Here is a 6543-nt window from a genome sequence, read left to right as displayed (position 1 = left end):
GAAATCTTGGATACCTGCCCCTCCTATTTGCTATGATACCCAAGGATGCTTCCTCATCAATTCAGTCACATTAGCCATGAGCAGATTCTGGTCACCAGGTGACAGGTAGATTATATTGGGCCCATTCCCTCATCCAGAGGAACAAAATATTGCTTTTACAGCCATAGATATGACCATTGGACTACTGCTGTCCTTCCCAGAAGGGGAAGTTAAACAAAGAACTACAATATATAGCTTAAAAAGCTAAGTGCATTCTTCAGGGACCCATGTGGACAGTGTTGAAGGGACCCCATTTACCAGATAACTAACCCAAGTCTGGGCTACTGGTCACGATGTCTTATGGACATTTTATTTGCCTTACAAGCCCACAGCAGCTGGGTTAATTAAAAGAATGAAAGGGGTCCACCACAGGACTGGGCCTTGGGGCTGGGGAAGTGATTACCCAGTCAGGTGCAGGAATAGCCAGCTTGCAGTCATGGTGTCTGGCAGACCCACCAGTGCTGCACATCAGCTGATCCCCCAGGCACTGGTCAGCTCCCCTGTCTCCTGGCAGAGACCCACCGGCTGGCCACCCCAGGCAGAGCAGCCCCCCTGCCAAGCATGCTGACCCCGACTCCCTTCAGCCAGGAGGGGCAGGGCTGAGGGAAGAGGAGTCTCAGTTTCACTCGGCCAGATGCTGTAAGCACAGGTCAGCTGCACCAGACAGGGGAGGGAGGACAGAGCCTCCCTGAGGGAGAAGGAGCCTCATGGTCACCACCTGCTGGGGAGAAGGGGCTGGGAGTCCCATGTGATGGGCAGCTATTCTGCCACTGGTGTACCTGTTCACTCCAGTCTAGCCTCTAATAGACCCTTAAGTTGAATTGTATCCCCTACATGAGATATGAACCTTGATTTGGTGGAGAGTAACCAAAAAACAAAATATAAAAGGAAACATTCAGCAAAAACCAAGTAAATACAAAATTTTAGCCAAGTGAAGGAAACTGACTTGCAAAATATCCATATCAAGCAATCAAATACCCAGAATACAACAGAAAATCACAAAATGCAGGAAGATCCAAGTAAAAATGGCCCAGCCAAATGACCAAATCAAAATTCCAGAGGGGACACAGAATATGGAACAATTACTCAAGGATATTTATAAAGAAATAGAGGATATCAGGAAGACACTAGAAGAGCATAAAGAAGAATTCAGGAGGTTAAATAGAAAAATGGCCAATCTCACAGTAATGAAAGATACAGTAGACCAAATAAAAAATGTACTGTAGACAGACGATAGCAGATTTGAAGAAACAGAAAGAAGAATAAGTGAGCTAGAAGATAGAACAATAGAAATAGAGCACATAAAAGAACAAATGGCAAGAAAGATGGAAAAAATGCAACTGGATCTTAGGGAAATGATGGACAACAAGAGGCACTTAAATATAAGAATTATTGACATCCCAGAAGGAGAAGAGAAGAGTGAAGGGTTGGGAAAGTTAGTTGAAGATATAATCAGAGAAAAGTTCCCAAACCTTATAAAAGATACAAATATGCAAATCAAAGAGGCCCAGTGAACTCCAAAAAGAATAAATCTGAACAAGCCCACTCCAAGATACATATTAATCAGACAGTCCGGTGCTGCAGAGAAACAGAAAGTCCTCTCCAGCATCTGACTGAAACAGAAGGAGAAACTGGTAAATATCTGGAGATGAATGATAATGAGAATACAACATATCAAAACTTATGGGATGTGCTATATCATTGGTAACAGAGACCAGCAGGAGTTAGAAACAGGGTAAGATAATGGGTAATTGGAGCTGAAGGGATACAGACTGTGCAACAGGACTAGATACAAAAACTCAAAAATGGACAGCACAATAATACCTAAGTGTAATGTAACTAGGTTGGAACACTGAATGAAGCTGCACCTGAAATATGTTTTTTTGTTTGTTTGTTTGTGTGTTTGTATCTTTTGTTTTTGTTTTTTTCTTTTTCCTTTTTATATATATATATATTATTAGTATTATTATTTTAATTCTCTTCTCTATATTAACATTCTATATCTTTTTCTGCTGTTTTGCTAGTTCTTTTCCTAAATCGATGCAAATGTACTAAGAAATGATGATCATACATCTATGTGATGATACTAAGAATTACTGAGTGCATGTGTAGAATGGAATGATTTCTAAATGTTGTGTTAATTTCTTTTCTTTTTTTTGATTAATAAAAAAATTAAAAAAAAACAAAAACAAAACTTATGGGATGTGGCAAAGGCAGTGTTGAGAGGGAAATTTATTGCTCTAAATGCTTATATTAAAAAACAAGAATGAGAAAAACTTGAGGATTTAACTGCTTACCTGGAGAATTTAGAGAAAGAGAAGAGAAATAATAAAGACTAAAGCAGAAAGAAACAAACTGGAGAACAATAAAACAGTAGAAAGAATCAACAAAACTAAAAGTTTGCTCTTGGAGAAAATCAATAAAATTGATGGTCCCTAGCTATACTAATGAAGAAAAAAAGAGAGAAGACATAAATAAACAAAATCAGAAATGAGAGGGGGGTTGTTAACACAGATCATGACGAACTTTTAAAAATCACAAGAGAACATTATAAACAACTATGTGCCAACAAACTAGACAGCTTAGATAAAATTGACAAATTCCTAGAAATATATATACATGAATTACCTATACCAACTCAATAAGAAATAGAAGATCTCAGCAAACCAATTTCAAGTAAAGAGATCCAATCAGTCATCAAAAATCTTTTCACAAAAAAAACAGCACAGGACCGGATGGCTTCACAGGAGAATTTTATCAAACATTTCAAAAAGAACTAATGCCAATCCTGCTCAAACTCTTCCAAAAAACTGAGAAAAACGGAACGCTAACTAAGTCATTTTATGAAGCTAAACATCACTCTAATATCAAAATCAGACAAAGGTGATACAAGAAAAGAAAACTACAGACCAATCTCTCTAATGAACATAGACACAAAAATTCTTAACAAAATAATAGCAAATCTTTTCCAACACCATATTATGACCAAGTGGGAGTCATACCAGGAATACAAGAGTGGTTCAACATAAGAAAATCAATAAATGTAACACAGCACATTAACAAATTGAAAGGGGAAAATTACATGATTGTATTGATTGATGCTGAAAAAGCTTTCAACAAAATACAGCATTCTTTCCTGATAAAAACACTTCAAAAATTAGGAAATGAAGGAAACTTTATCAATATCATAAGGGGCATATATGGAAAATCCATAGCCAGCATCATACTTAATGGTGAGAAATTGAAAACAGTCCCCTTGAGATTGGGAATGAGACAAGAATGCCCATTGTCACCATTATTATTTCAATATTGTATAAGTGCTAGCTGGAGTGATTAGACAGGAAAAATAAATAAAAGGCATCCGAATAGGAAAGGAAGAAGTAAAACTTTCATTATTTGCAGATGACATAAACTTATACTTAGAAAACCCTAAGAAATCTACACCAAAACTACTTGAGCTAATAAAAAAATTCAGCAAAGTAACAGAATATAAGATTAATGTACAAAAATCAGTAATGTTTCTATACACAATCAATGACCTACCTGAGGTGACAACTAAGGAAAAAATTCCATTCAGAATAGCAACCAGATGAATCGGGTATGTAGGAATAAGCCTAACCAGGGATGTTAAGGACTTATACACAGAATATTATAAAAAATGCTAAAAGAAACTAAAAATGACCTAAATAGATGGAAAGATATTCCATGCTCATGGATAGGGAGGTCGAATATTGTCAAGATGTCAATTCTAACCAAACTGACCTATAATGCAATACCAATAAAAATCCCAACAACCTTCTTTGAAGACTTAGAAAAGCTGGTTATCAAATTTATATGGAAGGGAAAGAGACCCCAAATAGCTAAAGATATTGTAAAAAAGAAGAGTGAACTAGGGGGACTATCACTTCCTGATTTTAAAACTCATTATAAAGCCACATTGGTTAAAATGGCATGGCACTGGCACAAAGATAGAGGGACTGACCAGTGAAATTGAATTGAGAGTACAGAGATGGATCACCAAATTTACGGACATTTGATCTTCGATAAGGCCCCCAAACCTCACAAGAGTTTGCCAAAACCCCATTGTAACCAAATCTAGCAGGACTCTGTTAAATTTTATAAGCTGCCCTCCCTTTAGCACCTGCTCTTTCGCTTGGGTGGAGTGCTGACTTTCATCTCTCAACCAGCTGCCCTTGGGTAGAATTTCCTCCTGTTCATAAATTCCTAATTAAAATTCATGGCCAATTTTCTGTCTGGTATGTTCTTTGGTCTCATGATTGTGCTGGATTGGAACATGGGAGAAATGTTTGTTCAGGGTCTTTGACCATATTTTAATTGGGTTATTCATCTTTTTGTTGTTGAGTTGTAGCAGTTCTTTATATATTCTGGATATTAAACGCTCATTACATATATGATTTGCCACTATATTCTCCCATTGTAGGTTGTCTTTACACTTATGTCCTTTGATGCGTAAGAGTTTTAAATTTTTTCTTTTTTTTAATTACATGGGTAGGCACCGGGAATCAAACCCGGGTCCTCTGGCATGGCAGGCGAGCATTCTTGCCTGCTGAGCCACTGTGGCCCGCCCAGAGTTTTAAATTTTGATGAAGATCATTTTGGTTTGTTTGTTTTCTTTTGTTACTCATGCTTTTGGAGTCATATCTAAGAGTTCATGGCCCAATACAAGGTCCTGAAGATTTCTTCCCCTTTTCTTATACAAGTTTAATGGTTTTAAGTCCTATGTTAAGGACATTGATCCATTTTGAGTTTATTTTTGTATGTGGTATTAAGTATGGGCCCAATTACATTCTATTTCATGTGAATGCCCAATTTTCTCAGCACACTTGTAGAAAAGCAATTGGCCATGTATACATGGGTTTATTTCTGAACTTTCAGTTCTATTTCATTGGTCTGTTTATCTGTCCTTATACCAGTAACACACTGTTTTGATTACTTCAGCTCTGTATTAAGTGTGAGCCTTCCAACTTCCGTTTTCTTTTTCAAGATGGTTTTGGCTATTGTATTAGTAAGGGTTCTGTAGAGAAACAGATGCAACAGGAGATATCTGTAAATAGGAGATTTACAAAGGTGTCTCATACAACCTCGGGAATGGAAGAGTCCAAAATCCATAGTGCAGGCTGTGAAGCTGGCGGTTCCAATGAAGAATCTCCATGAACTCTGCAGGAGAGGCTTGCCTGCTGAAGAAAAAGGTGAAAAGTCTCTCCTCCCTTAAATGTCTTCAACTGATTGGATTATCTCATTTCTGAGAGACATGCCCTTACTTGATCATAGATGTAATTAGCCACAGCTAATTAGCCTACAGTTTATCAATAAACCACAAAATATCCTTGCAACAATGGTTAAGGCCAATGCTTGCCTGACAAGACAATGGGCATTATCACTTGGCTAAGCTGACATCAGGACCTAACCATCACAGTTATTTAGGGCCCCTTGCCATTCTATAGGAATTTCCCATTTTTGCTAAAAAGGTGGTTGGAATTTTGACCAGGATTGTGTCGGATCTGTAAATTGCTTTGGGTAGTATTGGCATCTTAACAATATTAAGTTTTTCAATCTGTGAACGCAGTATATCTTTCTATTTATTTTGGTCATCTTAAATTTATTTCAGCAATATCTTGTAGTTTTCAGTGTACACGTCTTTTATGTTATTAATTAAATTTACTCTTAGATATTTTATTCTTTTAGATGTTATTGTAAATGGAATTGCTTTCTTGATTATCTTTTTGTATTGTTCATTGCTGGTATATAGTGACAACCAATTTTTGTGTATTGATCTTATACCCCACAACTTGCTGAATTCATTTATTAGCTCCAGTGGCTTTCTTATGGACTCTTTGGTGGCTAAAGATTTTATATGAATGATCTTATTTAGTTCTTAAGTAACTTCATCACATAGATGTCATTATTATTCCCACTTTACAGATAAGAAAACAGAAGCGAGCAATTCGCCCTGGGTTACACAGTCCATTAACCTCTGGGATTCACACCCAGATTCCTCTGATTCCAAAATCTTAGCCCTGATCACTCTGGCCAGAGTAGTCACTCCAGAACTAATGATTAGTTTTTGGTTATCATTTGGTATCAACTGAGCTGTGCCTTTAAAAACTCTCTTGATATAAGAAAAGAATAATTATTGTTTCAAAACTTAAAAGTTCAACTAGTAAATACTAAGTGTGCAAGAGACCCTCATTGTAAATAGGGCATTCTTTTCTTGGATAAAGAAAATATTCTCAGTCTTATTTTTATGAACTTTTCTGATTTCCTGTCATCAAGCAATTAAATTATAACACGGATATATAAGATATATGCCATGGATACCTACAATCTTACAAATTTGTAGGGTAAGCTAATAAGAACTCTAAAGTCTTGGAATGTATATTGTGTATAAAATTACATAAATGCAATATCTATACATCTGAACTCTTGGTGACAAGTTTCAAGGAGTAGAAGCCTCAAAATGAAGAGTAAAAAGCCCTTAAGAAT

Source organism: Tamandua tetradactyla, chromosome 2 (genome assembly GCF_023851605.1).
Source record: "Tamandua tetradactyla isolate mTamTet1 chromosome 2, mTamTet1.pri, whole genome shotgun sequence".
Classification (NCBI taxonomy): domain Eukaryota; kingdom Metazoa; phylum Chordata; class Mammalia; order Pilosa; family Myrmecophagidae; genus Tamandua; species Tamandua tetradactyla.
Note: the sequence above shows the minus strand (reverse complement) of the source record.